This window comes from Lithobates pipiens, unplaced genomic scaffold, assembly GCF_037356315.1.
Source record: "Lithobates pipiens isolate NorthernLeopardFrog02 unplaced genomic scaffold, aLitPip1_a1.2 Scaffold_28, whole genome shotgun sequence".
NCBI classification, from domain to species: Eukaryota; Metazoa; Chordata; class Amphibia; order Anura; family Ranidae; genus Lithobates; species Lithobates pipiens.
Genome location: NW_027507789.1, coordinates 191,800,243 through 191,822,428, shown reverse-complemented (window position 1 = coordinate 191,822,428; position 22,186 = coordinate 191,800,243). Strand labels below are relative to the sequence as shown.

The window sequence follows — 22,186 nt, the reverse complement described above, 5'->3', positions numbered from 1 at the left end:
CGCACTACCAAAACACACCGAAATCTAATATATTAAGGGGGAAAGAAGAGCAGCAAACACAATCTGTTTAATAAAAGCATATAAAAAGTCCACATGGATGTGACAAGCCAAAGGAAAGCCTTCAATTGTGCATTCACTTGTTCTACAATTGGGTTACATAAGAGAGTTTTCACTGGCTTGCTGCTCTCCGTAACTGCATGTATACTGCAGTGTACAAAGCCATGCATGTCTGACTTAAAGGATCAATCCCCAAGAATTCAAAATTCATTTTTCCACGCTGTTCCCGATCGGAGATTTCTACGCTGGGCTGCTCACCACCCCCCCTCCCTCTTTTTTTTTTTACACTCCAGAGTTTAGAGAATAAAGAGGTGAAACTCTCTCCCTTACTGCAGCAGGAGGAGTGAGACTGAACACTGCAGCAGGAGAAGTGAGACTGAACACCATAAGCAGCAAGTATGGAGCTCTCACAGTACCAAGCAATGCGGTCAACACATAGCTAAAATAAACAAAAAAACTGTTTTGGGGGTGAGCAGACCAAAGCAATCTATTCACAAAAACACACAATGGGTTGATCTGTTTAAGGCATGGCTAGTGACATGGCCGAGGCAAGGCATGTCATGCTGTACTACTCTAAACCACAAAAGACTACAAATCCCACAATGCTCCAGGAGTAAAGTTACATAAATTAATATTTAATCTGTAAAAGTCCTAATCCTGGGCGGTTAGGAGAAAAAAGGCAGCTTGAAGGGAGGGAGGGGGGTTTAGACTGCAGAGCTTGCACTTTGCAGCAAAGCCATGGGGGGGTGGGTGGGGAGGATCCTTTGCATGGCAAGCTGACATGGAGGGAAATTCCAAAACAATAGAGGTGAAGGCAGGCATGCCCATAGAGGAGCATGGAAGGAAGGAAGGGCTTGAAAGGACAAAGCATTGTACTCACAGGCAGCCAGAGGGAAGAGTGCAGAGAAGGGAAAAGCTGCAGACCTCAGCACAGGGAGCTCAGTGTTCATCGCTGCTGCTGCTGCCTCATATTCCAGCTTTGCACTAACCACACACAAGCTGCACTAATGTGAGCTTCTGCAACACTCCCCCCCTCCCCTCCCTCCCCCACAGCCCAGGGATCAGTCCATGCCAGCCTGCAGGGGAGCATGGCTATGTAGTCCAGCAGCTGGCACCCACATAGCATGCCAATCTGCAATGCTGAGCAATCCCTGAGCTTCAATATCTACCATGCCGACACACGACAGCAGAATGGAGAGTAAAGGGTGAAATGAAGGGAAAAAGCCAGCTCCCAGTGTCACAGCCATTCCACCCTGTGTGCTTGTGAATGGTTCTTCCAGCTGCTGCTGGTACAGAGACACTGGGGCTGCGGTGGCGTCTTGTGGCCACAAGAGGGCGAAAAAGTGAACACAACGTGTCATATGCCGGATTTCATGGAACATCAGACCTATTATGCAACATGCATACAAGGCGCAGATCCTCCTGACCGGCGGCAGAGGGGCTAACTGCTGTCTCCTTAGTAACCTTTCTGAACGTCTAGCCACTTCATGCACATCGATGCCTCGTCAGCCTGCGCTATGTACAGCCTTATGTTTCCAGGCAAAGACCCGGGGTTTTTATTTTTTTTTGCCGCGCGTGCAAAAAAAAAAAAAAAGGGCGCAACTTGCGACACATTCATGTCAATGTCAGTAAGGTGTACATGAATATGCTGCAGAATTGCCTCAGACAGAATTTTGCTCCAATATGGAAGAGGTCTTATTTACCTTCACTTACCTTATCAGCGACTGTCGCACGAGTCAGACATAGAATGAAAACTATCGCACAACTTTGATGAATTTGGTGTAGGATTTTCTAATACGGCCATAATACCACCAGAAAAAAAGTGTCACAAATGATTGACTGAATCGCACCCCTGAGCGTTTTGCACAGTGCAGCTGACAGGTAAAATCAAAGCCCATTCATACTAAAGCGATTTGATATGTATTTTTACACACATTAAAGCGGACCTTCAGTCATTTTTTGATCTTTCCATCTATTGAAGTGGCACTAAAGGTTTTTTTTTTTTTAAAGACAAAAAATACACAAACATAGATCATACTTACCTCCACTGTGCAGCTCGTTTTGCACAGAGTGGCCCCCGAACCTGCTCTTCTGGGGTCCCTCGGTGGCTCCTGCGGCTCCTCCCCACATCAGATAACCCCCTAGGCCAGTGATGGCGAACCTTGGCACCCCTGATGTTTTGGAACTACATTTCCCATGATGCTCACGCACTCTGCAGTGTAGAAGAGCATCATGGGAAATGTAGTTCCAAAACATCTGGGGCGCCAAGGTTCGCCATCACTGCTATAGGCGAAGCGCTCTCCCGGGAGGGGGGGGGTGTTAACTTGCGGGATGCTCCCGAGTCCAGCATTGCCCCCCAGCGCCTGTGTCATTGGATTTGATTAAATGGGAAGTAAACCCTGATGAGTTTACTTCCTCTTTCATTCCCTGCAGAGGTAAAGCATAATGGACTACTGTGCATCGCATAGTAGTCCATTATGTGTCACTTACCTGACACAGGAGCCAGCGATGTCACCTCTGTCCCCTGTAGTCCGCTGCATCCATCTTCTCGGTGGGGTCTCGCTGCTCCGCCGCTGTCATTCAGGAAATCCTCAATGACGTCACTCCCGCGCATGCGCATGGGAGCCGCCACACGCGGCATATCGCCCGTTGACGGGTGCCGCGCTCAGTGCGCATGAGCCGTAGACAGCGGTGCCTGTCTTTCGGCAAATATCTCCTAAACCGTGTAGGTTTAGGAGATATTTCTTGGACCTACAGGTAAGGTAGGGGTGGGGGTCCGTCACTGACAGGTGTTTTTTCACCTTAACCTTTACAACCCAAATAAATCTTCTGCCCTTGTTGTATTAACTTTGGATAGTAAAACATTTTTCAGCCAGTAAATACTTTATACAGCCCACTTCCTGTATCTTGTCTGATCATTAGCCTAGGCTTATTATTATTATTATTATACACGATTTAACAGCCAACAGTTTACGCAGCGTTTACAATGTATAGGGGGGGGAGACAACACAATTACAGTACAGTTCAATACAAAAAAGGTACAGGAGGGCCCGGCTCGTAGAGCTTACATTTTAAAGCAGGGCTAGAGAACCTATGGCTCTCGAGCCAGATGTGACCCTTTTAATGGCTGCATCTGCCTCTCACCTCTCAATCCGCGGATTGCGTGGTGTGCCGATCCGTAGATTGAGCCCATTGGAAAGGCAACAGCTTCGGCCTAGCTCCGGAGCTGCGGCCATCTTGGTACACCCAGCGGCGGCCTAGGTGAGCAACGCGCTGACATCATCACCCGCCTCAACTGCTTGTGGATCTGCCTGCCTGTGTAGTGGTAAGCAAGCAGACAATCGTAGGGGAGATGTGGATATTACAGTGGGGGAGATGACGTGGATATTACAGTTATAATTGAAATCAGTCAATTCATCGATTAAAAAAAATAATAATAATTAGTTTTAAACATATCGTATGGTTCTCACGGAATTACATTTTAAAATATGTGGCGTTCATGGCTCTCTCAGCCAAAAAGGTTCCCTACCCCTGTTCTAAAGGGAGGGGGTGGTGGTACAAAAGGTAATAGCTGCAGAGAATGATTTGATGGGGGTGGCTCGGGAACAGTTAGGTGGGTGTGGGATAGGCTTCCCTGAATAAATGAGTTTTCCGGGATCTCCTATAGGTGGACAGGGTAGGGGCTGATCGGTTATACTGGCTTAATGACATCACACACAGCTCTCTCTCACTCTTGTGAGAGTTTGCAAGGAAGGTTGGGGGGGGGGAATTACGGACATGAGCCTTAGACCAGAATTACGGACATGAGCCTTAGGGGGGAAAAAAAATAATTTACTTTTGTTTTATTTATTTGTAATAATTTCCAATTGTGTTATAACGAGCGAGGAGAAGGCGAAAGAAAGGAACATTAAAAAAAAAAACTCATTAGGAACTGGCTGCCAGAGTACCACAACGAATATCAAAAAGTGCATTTACCGGTTTCAAAACGCACCACAAAACAAAAACACAGTATGCCTGCTGTGGAGCGTTGTACTCTATAGTACAGTGTGTTGGGGTGCCATTCACACCACCAATAGAACAGGTGTGTTGGCCAGCATTGTGGAAAAGTGTGTTTTGGGGGCAGTTCACATCACAGAAACATAGTCTGGATGCATTTCGGCGTGCACATTTTTGCAGCGTTCTGGTGCGTTTTCAACGTATTTTTAACCCTATTGTTTACCAATATTTCCTGTTTTTTTTTTTTTGTTTTATTCTCTTTGCTGTAATACGTTTTTGATTTGTTTTGCCACGTTTCAACACAGTTCAGTGCAGAAAAAAAATGCAGCGCGTTCTATTTTTTTTTTTTCTTTTTACTGCACTGGTGTGCACTATGTCAAAGCAACCCATATAATCATTTCCATGCGTTTTTGATGCAGGAAAAAAAAAAAAAGCACATGACTTCATCTGGTGTGAACAAGCCCTAAGCGTTCATTGCCGAAACACACAAGTGTGAATGGACCTTTAAAGCGGGATTCCACCCTAAAGTGGAACCTCCGCTGATCGGATCCCTCCCCCCCTCCGGTGTCACAATTGACACCTTTCAGGGGGGAGGGGGGGTGGAGATACCTGTCAAAGACAGGTATTTTTACCCACTTCCGGGCATAGACTCCCGTGGGAGTCTACGCCATTTCCTGCCCTGCCGCGCTGTCTGCTGGGACACACACGGGTCCCAGTGACAGCGCGGAGATATCCTATTGCGCGGCGCGGCTCGCGCATGCGCAGTAGGGAACCGGGAAGTGAAGCCGATTCGCTTCACTTCCTGATTCCCTCACCTAGAATGGTGACTGCAGCAGCCGAGAGCCGAGCGAGTCAGCAGCTGTAGTATTTATAGCTGCTGGCTTTTAATATTTTTTTTTTGGTGGAATCCCTCTTTAATGTTTACAAACTTTTTTCTGTAACTTATTACTGAACTGCTTTATTAAAAGCAGAGCTCCACCTAAAAGGGGAAGCTACACTTGTCTGCCTCCCCCCCCCCCCCCTCTGGTGCCACATTTGGCACCTTTTGGGGGCAGGGGGGGAGTGGGTACCTGGTTTTGACAGGTACCCGCCCCCACTTTTGGCTGAAGTTCAGCCCTCCCTTTGCCTTCTCCCGCAGTCGGGCCAATAAGAGTGCAGAATGCTTTGGGTCCTCTTAATGGAGATGGCAGCACCCGAAAAATCGGCTTGGGTGAGAACACCACTGGCCCCCTGGACAAGTAAGTGTCCAAGTCAGCAGCTACAATATTTGTAGCTGCTGACTTTACATTTTTTTCTGCAGGAGCCTGGAGCTCCTCTAAATTCAATAGATTGTTACAACTGCAGTAGTTATAGATTAGTGATGGAGCAAGGTGTAGTGAGATGGAATGTTAAGCCCTGTACACACTATCAGATTATCTGCTGAGTTTTTCCTTCAGATTTACCAAAACCATGTAGTAGAAGGGCCTGCCTGATTGCATACACATTGAAACTCCTAAGGCTTGACCTCATATTATATGGTTTTGGTAAATCTGAAGGAAAAACTCAGCAGACAATCTGATAGTGTGTACGGGGCTTTAGTTGGTCTTAGAGGTCTGGTTTAATAAATTAGGCAAACAAAAAAAAAAAAAAAAAAAAAAAAAGTTGAGGTACGCCCCGAAACCTCACTTACAAACTGTACAACAGCAATCCAGATCCCACATCTGTAACAATTATGCAGTGTGGGCACCAATGTATCTGTACACTGCCACTATATTATCACACCCGATATGTACTTTTATACTGCTTTCCTTATTTATACTCATTGACTTATTGGCTGCCTTCAATAAAAGGAAAGTAAAGGGTGAGACAAGATGCTGGAAACGATTTTTCGATAAGTGTAGTCATCACTTGGGCCCAATGCCTTGGTTTGGACACAAAACAAAGGACCCCTTGTGAATTGGGGTCACCAAGATTACGAATACAAGTGTAGTCAGTCCAATAAGAATGGCAAACAAATGTCCACTATCTTTTTATGATAAAATTCAGTTTATGGTAGGAAAGTATAAAACAGCCAGTGTTTTGGGGGCCAGAAAATTCCCCTTCATCAAGGCTCAAAAAAAAAAAAAAATATATATATATATATATATAAAAAGAAAAAGAGAAGAGGAAAGAGAAAGTAATTTCATAAACTCAAATGTTTTTAGCAGACTAGTCTATATTCAGACATAAGTTAAAGAAGTTCAGCCACACAGATAAAACAATGAAGTGAGCTCAATAAAAGCTGAGATCAAAGTTCAAGACCATCTTCATGTTAAAGGATCTGGCCAAAACAACCAATAGCACCGGATTTCAGCTTTAATCAGTTAAAAAAAAAAAAAAAAAGTATAATTTACTAAAATATCAAAAACCAAAAGAATACATCTCTATCCAAATTCTAACTAAATAAAGAATACATAAAGATCAGAGGTCCATCTACAATCTACAGTGACACCGTTAAGAAAGGTGCAACCCCAAAGAAAAAAAAAAAAAAATTCCATAAGGCATCTAGAAAACCACCACTGGGACGCACACCCTGATAAACCAATAGGACTACAGAATTGTGAAAGCTTTCATGTTGAAAAAGTGTCCAGGTAAGTATGCATTTATGGGGGTGTTTTTGATTAGGTCAGGGCAAAGGGGCAAAAAGACTAAGTGCACGTTGTCTTAATTCCCCCTAATCTTTAGCACAGAAAACTCATTTGAAAGTGCATGCAAAATTTAAAATCGCTGCATCTATAGACAGCAAGGATTTAACACTAACCTCTCTATCCCTGGAAAGAAAAAAAATGAGTACACATACCTTTTTCGAAGCTGATCTCACCCGATCCGAATGGATCCGGCGCTGAGCTTTCAGCTGCGGCTTCACTGTGTAGGTGGGTGCAGAGGAGACGGACAACAATGTAAGCCCCATAGTAACTCTATGGGTGACGTCACTTCCCATTAATTTCACAGCCGTTGTCGTCCGTGTCCTCTGCAGAGCTTCCGGCGCTGGAGATCCGGTCAGAGTGGGTCAGATCGACTTCCAAAAAGGTATGTATACTCATCTTTTCTTTACAGGGATAGAGAGGTTAGTGTTAGATTAATTGTGTCTCTAGATGCAGGGATTTTAGATTTTTCATGGACTTTCACTTGAAACACAACATCTGCTTAGATTGTCTCACTACCAGTAATGCAACAGTTTAACTAAAATTGTTCCAAATATCCCTTACCACTTGTATATATCCATTCTCCTTTTAGACAGAAGAAGGAAACAACATTTTTTGATTAAAGCTGTCACAAGCCTGGGCCATTCACACTAAGCATATAATGAATAGATGCAGAGGCACGCCAATACTTTCCGTGAAAACTGCATGTCAAAATGATCATCAGACCCAGAGTTATATTATATGCAAATCTTCACATTCTTGTAAAAAGCAGCAGGTCCACCCTTTCCATCTCCCAAGCCTTCCTTGATCATTTACCTTGCAATGATTTTTTAAAAGAATATTAGATTTTGAAAATAAAGAATGGAGGGAATTGACTAAAACAGGAGCACACAGAATCTGGTGTAGCTATGCATGGTAGCCAATCAGCTTCTAACTTCAGTTTAATTAAGCGTTGACAATAAAACCTGGAAGCTGATTGGTTTCTATGCAGATCTGCACCAGATTTTGTATGCTCCAGTTTTAGTAAATCTAACCCATTGCATGACGTATTCGCCCTTAAAGTATAACTAAAAGGCACAACTTTTTATTTTGTTTTAGATAGAGTGAAGAGAGATTAGAACCCCTTTCAGGTTTTTATTGCTGTCTGTGCGCCCTCGTTAGGGAGATTCCCCCTCTCAATGTGTCCCGTTTACCATTATTATTGAAAATGAAAGTAAAAGAAAATCCCAAATTTTGGGTTGTCTGCAGAAAAGTAATAGAAGGGAAATCTTCCAATGGCAACACTAGTTCTGGTGACCTGGGGGTCCCCAAGATTTCCTCTCACTTCCTGTGTGGCTTTGGGACAGGAAGTGAAGGGAAATCTCCACAATGGGACACAGATGGCGAAAAAAGTCTGACAGGGATTATAACTCTTGGTTGCTCTATCCAAAATGGAAAAAAAAAAAACAACAGTTTTACCTATAGTTCTACTTTAATGTAAAAGGCTACATCACTGACCAATAGGAAGGCCTAGTTTTGGCTCGACGTGCACTTATTTTTAAGAACAATCTGTCTTTATAAAACATCCCATTCCTAGTCTATCTAATAAAACATTTTTTTAGTAAATTGCACAAAAATAACACCTTTTAACAAAAGCAAAAACTATAGAACTGTCCATTCCAGGAGATAACATACAAACCACCCCCTTCCAAGATGGGTACCTGGATCCAGAAGACCCCGAGGCAATGAGATGATGTGCCAAATCCAGTGCACACATGGCAGCCATAACACAAATTAGATGTAGAAACAGGGAGGAATTCATTCTTGCCAAACCCCAGCTGTGAATAAACCAGAAACCCATTTTATTCTGCTGTAAGAAACAAAATTCTTCATTCTATACATCTAATAAATAAGAATATAAATTTCCATTACTTGTCATCTTTTACCACCCAAAATACAGAGACTTTGCATAAATATAGTGAGTTTTTTATGCAGATTGTCTAAAACTGGCCATGTCATTGAATAATCTCCTTCATATTACCATTCATAGTATTGAGCATAAGATTGTTTGAATATAAATTGAATGAACTGTTTTGGAAGACCATTGCATTGCATATAACAATCCAGGATGTGGTTTAACTTAAAAAAAAAAAAAAATAGTTTTAAATTGAGTTGATTGAGCTTTACATTTTTGAACTATGGACGAAGCCACAATCAATCAAGACCAGTGGTACAATAAGATCAGCAGTCATACTTAAAAGCTTTTGACATAATGGGGGAGATTTACTAAAACTGGTGCACACAGAATCTGGTACGGCTCTGCAAGGCAGCCAATCTTATGCCGCGTACACACGGGCGGACTGTATGGCGTACTTAGTCTGTCATACAATCCGACAGACAGTCCGTCATACTTTCGACTGAACGGACTTGACCACACACGGATGCACAAACAGTCCGTCGAAAGCTTGCACGATGACGTGTACAGCACGTACGACGGGACTAGAAATAGGAAGTCCAATACACAGCAATGCAACCTTCCGCCGTGTAAATCCTTTCTGAGCATGCGCCATTCTTAGTCCGTCGAACAAGCCTACTCACCAGCTGAAACCAAAGTACGACGGACAGAATTTAGAAAAATCCGAAATACTTAGTACGCCAGACTGCACGCTGAAAAAGTCCGCTGAAGCCCACACACGAGCGGACTGTCCGCTGAAATGTGTTTCGACGGACTAAGTACGCCATACAGTCCGCCCGTGTGTACGCGGCATTAGTTCAGCTTGTTCAATTAAAGTGGAAGTCCACCCTAAAACTAAAATCTCTACATCTACAGACATCCACAATCCAAGGCCTCGTACAGGGGGGTTTGAGTGTTGTACGACCGATTGGCTGATATTTGTCAAAAGTGCATGTGCAGGATTTTGTCTAGCACACTAACTATCCGCAAATTGTCACCTGACAAACACAAACGTAGTGACATGCTACGAGAGTATAAAGAGGAAGTTCATTTCTCAAGTGCCACCCTTTGGGACCCTTCTGCTAATTTCATGTTCGTAGAAGTTTGGTGAGCGTTGATTTGCGATTTTCAGATCGTACAAAACAAACGCCTTTTAAAATACGTTTGGCATAACAATCAGTATCACCAGCAAAGCAGCTTCATTATTATCCCATTAACCACTTCAGCCCCGGAAGGAGTTGCCCCCTTCTTGAACAAGTCATTTTTTTGCGATAAGGCACTGCGTAGTTTTAACTGACAATTGTGCAGTCATGCGACATTGTACGGAAACAAGATTTATGTCCTTTTTTTCCCCAAAAAAAGAGCTTTCTTTTGGTGGCATTTGACCACCTCTGCGGTTTTTATTTTTTGCGCTATAAATTTTGAAAAATGAAAAAGAACAATATTTTGTAGTTTTTGCTATTATAAATATCCCAATTTAAAAAAAGAATTATATATATAAATAAATAAATAAAAAAATATATATATATATATATATATATATATATATATATATTTCCCCCTCAGTTTAGGTCGATATCTATCCTACATATTATTGGGGAAAAAAAATCCCAATAAGCGTATATTGATTGGTTTGCACAAAAAAAGTTATAGCGTCTACAAAATGGGGATAGATTTATGTCATTTTTATTATTATTTTTACTAGTAATGGCGGCGATCTGCAATTTTTATCAGGACTGTGACATTGCGGCAGACACATCGGACACCTTTGATACTATTTTGGGCCCACTGCCATTTATACAGCGATCAGAGCTAAAAATAGCTATTGATTACTGTATAAATGTCACTGGCAGGGAAGGGGTTAACACTAGGGTGTGATCAAGGGGTTAACTGTGTTCCCTAGGTGTGTTCTAACTGTAGGGGGGCTGGGACTGACTAGGGGAGGAGATAGAGAGAGATTGGTGTTCATACTTAGTATGAACACACGATCTGTCTCCTCTCCCCTGAGAGAACCAGGATCTGTGTGTTTACGGGTCTGCCGGGCACGCGCATCGGCCCCCGGGACATGCGGCGGGCGTGTGCCTGCTGTGAAGTCATAAAGAAGCGAAGTACAGCTACAGCGATTTACAATTTGGCAATAAAACCTGGAAGCTGATTAGTTACTATGCAGAGTTTCACCAAATTCTGTGTGCACCAGTTTTAGTAAATTTCCCCCATGCCTACCCAGAGAGACAGACACCCTGTATATGCTGCAGGTCAATGGCCCAAAAAGGCGAGGGGGTCCCCATTAGGAAATACAAAGGAGCACCATGGGAAACCAGGTAGCTTGAAAGGCGCAAAGATGGGCATGATCCCAATAAACGTTGCTTAAAAACTAGTAGAATTCCAGGTATGAATATTTTATACATAGTTACATTGATCCAGCTTGGACTAATGTAACTATGTATATTCCAGACCTGGCCGAAGCTTTCCTGAAAGCTAGAAATCAATGAAGTGGACACCGCTATTTCAGAGATCTCCACTTGCTTCCGGGTCATGCGTTAAGTGGCTGCCCTGCTGCATTGTGAACACAGGAGGTCAGCCCCTAGCCACAGGTGCCATTCAGAGAATGCTTTGCATTTAATTAATGAATTCTAAAAGCATCCTCCAAGAGCAAGACCGGTCATTGCCACTCTGCCCAACCGCATGCTAGTGGTCTCGTGCATGGACATGCCAGCTCTGGATGTGAGGACGGCAGGAACAGTGCACCATTGGACGTGGTGGAGTACTGTTTTCTGGAGAATCAGGTAAGCATATTCTTTCTGTGCCCCCCTGGACAAAACAAGCTGTTAACCCATGCAGTGTGGGATCAGCACAAATGTATGGGGAACATTCTGTTTTCTCCCGGGGTCTTTAAAAATGGAAGGAGTCAAATGGCAAATTATTGGCTAAACAGTGACTGTATCAGATGCAAGCACTGTACTGGTTACTGAATACAATAGCCAACTGCAGTGATTCCTCCTTCGACTGATCTTTATCTTGTTTAGTCTGTGGAATAAAGCAGAAATAAGAAATACAATAGCCATGTATGGCATGTACAGTAGCTCACAAAAGTGAATACATCCCTGACATTTTTGTAAATATTTTATCCTATCTTTTCATGTGACAACACTGAACTAATGACACTTTCCTACAATGTACTGTAGTGAGTGTACAGCTTATATAACAGTGTAAATTTGCTGTCCCCTCAAAAGAACTCAACACACAGCCATTAATGTCTAAACCATTGGCAACAAAAGTGAGTACACCCCTAAGTCAAAATGTCCAAATTGGGCCCAATTAGCCCTTTTCCCTCCCTGGTGTCAAGTGACTCGTTAGTGTTACAAGGTCTCAGGTGCGAATGGGGAGCAGGTATGTTAAATTTGGTTTTATCGCTCTCACTCTCTCATACTGGTCACTGGAAGTTCAACATGGCACCTCATGGCAAAGAACTCTCTGAGGATCTGAAAAAAAAAAAAAGAATTGTTGCTCTACATAAAAGATGGCCTAGGCCAGGGATATGCAATTAGCGGACCTCCAGCTGTTGCAGAACTACAAGTCTCATGAGGCATAGCAAGACTCTGACAGCCACAAGCATGACACCCAGAGGCAGAGCATGATGGGACTTGTAGTTTTGCAACAGCTGGAAGTCCGCTAATTGCATATCCCTGGCCTAGGCTATAAGAACATTGCCAAGACCCCGAAACTGAGCTGCAGCATGGTGGCCAAGACCATACATCGGTTTAACAAGACAGGTTCTGTTGAGTGCGCGTGCTTAGCGTCATATCCAGAGGTTGTCTTTGAGAAATAGATGTACGAGTGCTGCCAGCATTGCTGCAGAGGTTGAAGGGGTGGGGGTGGGGTCAGCCTGTCAGTGCTCAGACCATACGCCACACAATGCATCAAATTGGTCTGCATGGCTGTCATCCCAGAAGAAAGCCTCTTCTAAAGATGATGCACAAGAAAGACCGCAAACAGTTTGCTGAAGACAAGCAAACTAAGGACATGGATTACTGGAACCTTGTCCTGTGGCCTGATGAGACCAAGATAAACTTATTCAGGTCAGATGGTGTCAAGCGTGTGTGGCGGCAACCAAGTGAGGAGTACAAAGACAAGTGTGTCTTGCCTACAATCAAGCATGGTGGTGTCATGGTCTGGGGCTGCATGAGTGCTGCCAGCACTGGGGAGTTACAGTTCATTGAGGGAACCATGAATGCCAACATGTACTGTGACACACTGAAGCAGAGCATGATCCCCTTCCCTTCGAAGACTGGGCCGCAGGGCAGTATTCCAACATGATAACAACCCCAAACACACCTCTAATGCCCTGTACATGCGGTTGGACTTTCCGACAGAAAATGTGCAATCGGATCTTGTTGTCAGAAAATCCAATCATGCGTGGGCTCCATCTGACTTTTTCTGTCGGGATTTCTGACACAGAAAGTTTGAGAGCTGGATCTAAAATTTTCCGACAACAAAATCCGATTGTTTAAATTCAGATCCTGTGTATACAATTCCGACGGATAAAGTGCCACGCATGCTCAGAATAAATTGCGAGGCGAAAGCTATTGGCTACTGCCCTCTTTATAGTCCCGTCGTACGTGTTCTGAGTCAACGCGTTCTGAAAGATCGGATTTTCCAACAACTTGGTGGGACCGTGTGCAGAAAAAAAATCAGACGGATTTTGTAGTTGGAATGTCCGACCATGTGTATGGGGCATAAGACAACCACTGCCTTGCTAAAGAAGCTGAGGGTAAAGGTGATGAACTGGCCAAGCATGTCTCCAGACCTAAACCCTATTGAGCATCTGTGGGGCATCCGCAAACGGAAGGCAGAGGAGCGCAAGGTCTCTAACATCCACCAGATCAGTAATGTCGTCGTGGAGGAGTGGAAGAGGACTCCAGTGGCAATCTGTGAAGCTCTGGTGAACTCCATGCCCAAGAGGGTTAAGGCAGTGTTGGAAAATAATGGTGGCCACACAAAATATTGACACTTTGGTCCGAATTTGTACATTTTCACTTAGAGATGTACTCACCTTTGTTTCCAGTGGTTTAGACATTAATGGTTGTGTGTTGAGTTATTTAGAGGGGACATCAAATTTACACTGTTATACAAGCTGTACACTCACTACTTTATATTGTAGCAAAGTGTAATTTCTTCAGTGTTGTCACATGAAACGATATAATAAAATATTTACAAAAATGTGAGGGGTGTACTCACTTTTGTGAGATACTGTATGTATGATTTGTAGATCCAAATCAATACCTCTGTGTGTAAGTAATGATTTTATAGAAAACTACATAGATCTGCTGCGTTGTTCTGGGTAGCAGAAACCTTACTGATTTAGGCCTATACAGGTTGCAGTTTGCATATTCCAGGTACAGTTTGCATTTTTCAATACAAGCTTTTGATTCATTGAAGTCTATGGAACCAAAAACCAGAAAAGAAAAAAAAAAAGTCTCTGGCCCTTTCCATAAAATGCACAGGTGTGAACTATATCCATTGGAAACCATGTTAAAAATGGACTGTAGTGTGTTTCTGCAAAACTGAGAAGACACTTAAGGCTGGGTTCACACCAGTGCAAATTGGATGTGGGTTTCTCCGCATCCAGTTCTCACAGCAGGAGATTGTGACTAGCTCTCTATGGAGCCGATTCACATATCTCCGCAGTGGCTCTGGTGCAATTTGCACAGAAGCCCTGTGCGTCTTTAGGTCCATTTCAGGTCAGAATTCAGCCAAACATTCGGGCTGAAATCAGATCTGAAACAGTGAACGAGGACGCACCATAATCTTGCTGTGAGTTGCTGCGTGCTCACATGTGAACCCAGCCTTTAAAATGCGTGTGAACCAGGCCTTACCTGAAATTTGCAAAACTGCAGAAATAGCTAAATCCCACTGTTGGTGGATGACAATGATGCCAGGATCCACCCAGATGCCTGATCTGCAGCTAGCTCAGCCTCTCAGCAGCCACTTTTGCCCCCTCCAGCCCAGCTCTCCAGTAAGCACTGGAGGGGGGAGAGCAGAGAGCGAGTCACTGCTCTCTGCTCTGATAGGACTGAAAACTGAACAATCAGCAGTCATGTAATTGCTCAGTTCTCAAGTTTAGAGCTGGTGGGGGACAACTGCAGCATCACATCAATGCTGCAGCATGGAGAGTATGTATGTATGTTTTTTTTGTATTGCCATACTTCTCCTTTAATAATAAAGTAGATAGCTGTAGTAGCCGCACATGCACTATAGGAATGTCAGGTGATTGTATCCTGCTGTTATATATAAAAAAAAAAAAAAAAAAGTTTTATGACATTAGAAAGCAGTGCAGAAAAAAATACCAACTTTTTTTTTTTTACTTTAAACCTCTTATTAACCAGAATTATAAAGTCCGTATAGTGCAAAATGTCCAATAGCCTCAAAATAAATCTTCCTCCCACAATCTCCTCCTGTGTTTTGAGATCCCCAAAACATTCTCAACCCTCAAAAGATGTTTTTACCTGTGTATGTAAATGGATCAAGATCAGCTTGATATATTAATGATTGCAATCTTCAGGTCTTTCCCTCCTTGCAATTTCACATTTAATTTCTATTAAATACTACACTATATCGTTTTTTTTTTTTGTCTTTTTATAAATACCGTACACTTTTCATTTTTGAAGGATTGGATTTGAAGACAGGAGGGAGATACCTGTAGATTGCAGTCATTACCATATCAAGCCGATCTTAATCCATTTACATACACAGGCCACCTGATGAGAGTTTCAGGGTTTTTTGGGGACCACAAAACACGTGTGATTGTGGGAAGATTTATTTTGAGGATATTGGACACTTTACACTATATGGATGGACCTTATAATTTTGTCGGGTATTAATAAGGGGTTTAAATCATTTATGTATTTCTTCTACAGGGGGGGGATTAAGGGTTTCAGCAGCTGGGGAGCATTATATGTGTTTTAATCATACACCGGAGCGCTGGGTTCCATCCATTTTACAATTACAAAGTGGTACTTACATGATTTTCCGCAGCTCCATATTGTGATCTTTACACTTGTGACTCCAGGACTCTTTATCCAGATAGATCATACTAAAAGGAAGAGGAGAAAGTTGTGTGTATAAAAAAATAGGTAAATCTGCAGCATCTACTGGACCTGTGATATTACAATTTCATTGGCATCCCAGTCTTAGTCCGTAGGCTTGGCCCACCCTTTGCAGCTATAACATCTTCAACTGTTCTGGGAAAAGCTGTGCACGAGGTTTAGGAGCCAGGCCTTCTCGTTCAACATCAGTGCCCAACCTCACAAATGCGCCTTCTGGAAGAATGGTCAAACCTTCCCATAGACCTAAACCTTGTGGACAGCCTTGCCAGAAGAGTTGAAGCTGTTATAGCTGCAAAGGGTGGGCCAACTCAATATTGAACCCTACGGACAAAGACTGGGATGCCATTAAATGTGCGTGTAAAGGTAAATCGGTAGATAACTTTGTCTAAGATCTGAGGACTGGCAGCGGTATCCTGAGTAAAAAGTTTGCTGTGCCCTTTACGCATGTAACATTTGTTCTAACATTTACTTACATACTGTATACATGGACCCTATTGGCTGCCACGGTTGCTCAGGGTTGAAATAAGTATCAACATCATGTAGCCAGTGGTGCTGCCACTGTTGATTATGTTACTGGTGTTTATATCTCCCCCCCCCCCCAGAATAACCCATTTATGCAGTTGTGGCGCATTTGCAGAATGGCCCCTGGCCAATTCTGTACTACTGTAGGCTGATGTCATTACACACATGTGCTGCTGGTGCATGAATGACGCATTCAGGGGGAGATGTGAACATCAAGAGTGTGTAATCAGCAGAGCTCCTAGATACACATTGTTGATATTTACATGTCAGTTCTAAGCAGCGGCCCATACGCAGGACCATCATTTTTCTAGTGCAAACCAAAATGGAACAGTTCACATGAGCCCACAGCATACAATACTGCTGTATTCAGATCAGTATGAATTTGGGATCTGCATGCAGCAATTTGTACACCCGTATGCATGCTACTACAAATGGCACAGGTGTTACAGCTCTGCCTTCGTCGTGTCCTGTAAAACCAGTGCCCGTCAGGTCCTGGCTCCAACAGAAAGTCACTTATTTTTGTCAATGAGAAAAAAAGCATAAATCCTGCAGCAAACTCTACCTAGCCCTATGCGGTAAAGTATATTCAAAAGCCTCCGGCAGACCCCCGCTCCACATTTTTTTTATATATTTACCATTTTCAGAACGGTCACATGATATGCAAAATTCTCTTCTGGGTGTTCCTAAATGATGCACAGTGCTTTGCTGACATGTGATGTCAGGACCATTCTCAGTATGACCATCCTATGGTGCCCGCCCAGGGGGCGGCTCCACGACACTCTGAAGTGCATCATTCACCCCAGAAAAGGCTGCAGCTTGAAGCTGGTGAATCTTTGGTGGGATAGCACCGGATAAGAGGGGCCTTTATTTATTTAGGTTGCTAGGTAACCTAGGTTGCTATTTTTTTTAAAGAAAACCTACAACTGGCCTTTAATACTGAAACATCCCCTTATGCCCCGTACACACAAGCAGAATTTCCATCCGAAAAATCTTGGATTGTTTTTCTGACAGAATTCCGCTCAAGCTTGACTTGCATACAAACGGTCACACAAAAGTTCTCTGAATGTTTGACTGTCAAGAACGCGGTGACGTACAACACTACGACGAGCTGAGAAAATTAAGTTCAATGCTTCCGAGCATGCGTCGAATTGTTTCCGAGCATGCATAGGAATTTTGCGTGTCGGAATTGCTACAGACGATCGGAATTTTCCATCTGAACTTTTTCCGACCGAAAAATAGAGAACTTGCTCTCAATCGTTTGCTGGCTGGAATTCCGCCAGCAATAGTCCGATGGAGCGTACACACGGTCGCATTTTCCAACAAAAATCTCTCATCTGTCTTTTGCTGGTCGAATTTCTGATCGTGTGTACGGGGCATTACACTTCCTCTGCCTCCTGTAAAGACACATGGGGGATGCAAGTGCCAATACCTGTCTGTCATGCTGAGTTCAACCTAAATTTAAGAAAAGGCAGCAGCTACAAATACGGTATCTGCGGTCTTTTAATAAAAGCACATTTACCTGTCCAAGGATCTATCACTGTCATCACACAGGCCAGTTCTTCATGGGTCCTCAGGTCCCCAACAATGACATGTTTCTTGTGGGAAGCTAGCTCTGACTCCTTGCGGCTTTACAGTGGGCTTCCCTCTGCGCATGCGCAAGCTGTGCTCTGTATATGGTGCCACAGCCTCCCGGGACATGCAAGGAGTCCCAGGAAGTTTCAGGTGGCGGGAGGGGGTGAGACAAAGGGTGCGATTTCTGAGGAATCGCCTGCCACAATAGGCACCTGCTCCCCCCCCCCTACAAAAAAAGTACCAAAAATGTGGGGGGGGGGGGGGGAGGACATAGCAGAACTTCCTTTTTAGGAGAACTTACATTTTAATTGATTTTAACACTTCCAAGGCACCAGCAAAGAGCTCGGACTCTCTGATCTGCACACTTGCACTAGGTCAGTGACTCCTGAAAATCCTGAAGTCAAAGTTCCAGGTGACCAGCGCTTTGAGCAGGAGGTATGCACTCGCAGCCACTGTATTACTCTAATCCAAGATACCTGGGGATCGGATTTTTTTTTGATGAGCACAAAGTAAAGCCTGCCTCTTTGTTTACATGAAAGACCCTGCCTGCAGCTTATTGGGGTAAAAAAAATTGAGTGCGCCCACCAGGAATCTGTCATCTGTACTGGACCAATCAGCTGTGGCCAGGTTATTACCCGCCTCCAAGAGGTGTATACATATGATTGCAGAGGATCGGTCTAGTACAGTGACAGCATCCTGGCGGGCAAACTCACGTAGGCTCAGACTAGGATCTGAACATGCACAAGATCATCTCTCATCTAGACTCCCTCATTCATTCCTGTCATCTGTTCCTCAATCCATGCTAACCAGAATGTACTGAGGAGTCCCCATTGCTGACTGTTGTATCCACCACGGCTGTCTGAATCCCTGATCAGTGGCTGAATATGACTGACTGCAATCACTGTTCAGCCAATCATTTTCCACCCAACCTCTGCAATTTTTAAATCGACATTAGTCTCCTAAAACTAGCCATAGATGGCTCGCATTTTGGCTGAAATTTGAGCTGTGGGTTGCCCTGTTGGCAAAGATTGGTTGATTCGGCCAAAATCTTGGCGAGCTTTATGAGACCAATTGCGTCACTGGGCAGTTCTTTAAAGCAGGAAGCAAAGTCTGCACCTGTAAAAACCAAATGCAACCACCCCCATATATACAAGTGCAAGACACAAACTATATATATATATATATATATATATATATATATATATATATATATATATATATATATATATATATATATATATATATATATATAAATCATTGGTGAGAATATAAATATATTATTTAGACCTTACTACCATAAGATGTAGAGCACATAAATTGCATGTGCTATATAAACAAATACTTAAAAATCTGCACATCTCTCCTTTTTTTTCTATTTGCTTAGTTGCTAGGGGCAACAGTTCCTCAGTTCCTTTCTTGATTTTTTTTTTTTAAACATTTCTATTTGCCAACCAAAATTTGGACTGATCAAAAATTTGTGTGGGTGCCATTTCTATAACCTTTTTATAAATTTGGCTCTGACCCCCAACCCCTGCCCTCCATTTTGAATTCCAAGATGGCATACTTACCATTTTTTATGAACTTTAGGTTTCCGAATTTGTAGAAAACCCGTCATCCACATCTGTTACTCTTTTTGCCCTTTCCTAAAAATGTAACTCTCCCCTAGAATGACATTCCATTTTGATTTATAAGATGGAGCTACAGCTAAAGCTACAAATAAAAAAATGTATGTATGTATGTATGTATATATATATATATATATATATATATATATATATATATATATATATATATATATATATATATATATATATATATATATATATATATATATACATATATACATAGTGGCTATAGGCAACAGCTCCCAATTTCCTTTTGTCCTTTTATTTTTGGGCTCACATCCCATCCCAAAACATTTTTAATATTTTTTATACCCCCTTATAAATTTAGCCCTCACTTCCACCCCCACCCTCTATTTTGAATTCCAAAATAGCATACTTACCTTTTTTGTTTGTGTGTGTGTGTGTGTGTGTGTGTGTGTGTGTGTGTGTATATATATATATATACACACACACACACACACATACATACACACACACGTGCGCGCATATATATATATATACACACACACACACACACACACACACTTTAGCCTGCAAGTTCGTAGAAAACCTTTATCTCTAATCTGTCGCCCTTTTTGCCTCTTCTTAAAATTAACCCCCCAACAAAAGAGCCTCCATTTTTATTTAGAAGATGGAGCAAATCGCTAAAGCTACAAATTTATATATACATATTGTTTTTTGCAAGCCATTTAAAAAAAAGTTTATATTATTGCTGAGAATATTAATATACTAGTGACCTCCAGTTGTGGCAAAACTACAAGTCCCATCATGCCTCTGGGTGTCATGCTTGTGCTGTCAGAGTCTTGCTATGCCTCATGGGACTTGTAGTTCTGGAACAGCGGAAGGTCCGCTAATTACATATCCTTGTACTATTGGGTTTGTATTGCCATAAGATGTAAAGCGGCTGAATTGCGTGCCTGCCATAAATAAATACTGCACCTTTTTGTTAAATTTGCTTAGTTGCTATGGGCAACAGCTTCCAATTTCCTTTTATTTTTGGGCTGATATCCCATCCCCAAACCATTTTTTTTTTATATACCCCTTTACAAATTTAGCCCTGACCCCCCACCCTCCATCTATATTGAATTCCAAGATAGCGTACTTACCTTTTTTCAATATATATATATATATATAAACTTTAGTCTGCAAATTCGTTATCTGAATGTGTCGCTCTTTTCGCCTCTACTTAAAATTTAAATGCCCACCCCCCCACCCTTAAAAGGAGCCTCCATTTTGATTTACAGGATGGAGCAATCGCTAAATCTGAATTTATTTTTAGATTAAATTTTTTCAATTTTTTTTTTTAGCCCTGACCCCCAACCCCCACCCTCCATTTAAAATTCTAAGACAGTGTACTTACCGTTTTTTAAAAAATAAACTTTAGTCTGCAAATTCATAGGAACCCCGTCATCCGAATGTGTCGTCTCTTAAAATACCCCCCCCCCCCCCCCAAGGAGCCTCCATTTTGATTTAGAAGCTGGAACAATCCCTAAATCTATGAAATTTATTTTTATTTTACATTTTTTTTTTTTTACCCCCTTTATAAATTTAGCCCAGACCCCCAACCTCCATTTTAAATTCCAAGAAAGCGTACTTACCTTTTTTTTTCTTTATATATAAACTTTAGTCTGGAAACCCAAATTCTGAATCGGTCGCTCTTTTTAAAATTAACCCCCCTCCGAAGGAGCCTCCATTTTGATTTAGAAGATGGCGCAATCGCTAAATCTAGGAATTTATTTTTATATTATATTCTTTTTCGCCCTACAGTTCTATCCAGAACTACGATTCCCATCAGCCCGCCCCCCTGGCCCCTTCGCGACCACCTACCCGTCCCATCAGGAAAAGCCTCCATTAGGTGTCAGTACAGCCAGCCGGTGTCTGCTAAGTTAACCCCTTCCTCCCCTCCTGGCATCCTAAGTGCCCCCACCCTCAGCCCAGCTGATGATACAAAGTTCCAGTATCTGGCCTGCCTCTGTCTAGGGAGGAATGGAGTGCAGCCATTCTCCACCTCCAGCCATGGCCTGGGACCAGCCCGTGCCCTGCTTTCCCCCTCCCTCTGCATGCTCCAGGGTGCCCCCCTCCCCTGTGTCTCTCTGCCACCTGGTGCATGAGCACCCCCCCTCACCCAACCTCAGCACCCCTCAGCCTGCACCTACCTGCACAGCTCAACCAGGGCTGCTGGCGACAGCCTCACCCATCACCCTCCCCGGGAGGCGCGCGATTGGCTCACGCCGCGCAGCCCGCCCGCTGATTGGCCGAGGAGACGTCAGTCAAGGCGCCGCGGGCGTGGCTTAGCGCCAGTTACGGTGTCCCCTGGTTGCAAAAAGGGGGAAGGGTGTTAGTCATGTCATGGTATGAGGGGAGCCCCTGCTGACTGTGCCCCACTCACACACCATGTCAGTGCAACTTGTTTAATAATAATAAACATTCTAACACTCCTTCCTTCTCCCTCTGTACCTGTGCCACCTCACAGACATTTTTGGGGACCCCCCCTTGCCTAGGGTGCAGTGTGTTATGTGTTTAGGGGTCACCAGTGTGAGGAGCAGCCATGACCTGCATTGCTGTGCTTCCCTGAGAGGGGGTGGTGGGGGGCACACAGCAGGACAGGCCAAGCACACCAAGTCAGGCCTGTGTTTACATTGTAAGTGTCCCTCACAGTCTGCACCTGAAACACTCCCCCGACCAATCAGAATGGTGGAATAGAGAGCGCCA

The 22,186-nt window shown here is 43.2% G+C and overlaps 1 protein-coding gene across 5 annotated transcripts in view; it reads right to left on the bottom strand.

Annotated features, from left to right (window-relative positions):
• The window catches only part of KANSL1 (KAT8 regulatory NSL complex subunit 1), a 179,831-nt gene extending 158,145 nt beyond the window's left edge, over window positions 1-21,686 (bottom strand). The window contains exons 1-3 of one of the 5 annotated variants that reach the window (XM_077460173.1): window positions 21,631-21,686; window positions 15,671-15,742; window positions 8,417-8,533 (exon numbers count right to left, since the gene is read on the bottom strand). The gene's annotated coding sequence lies outside the window, so the exon portion shown is untranslated. The other 4 variants (XM_077460174.1, XM_077460175.1, XM_077460178.1 and 1 more) reach the window with 4 other exon arrangements.
• Window positions 21,687-22,186: the final 500 nt, after the last annotated feature.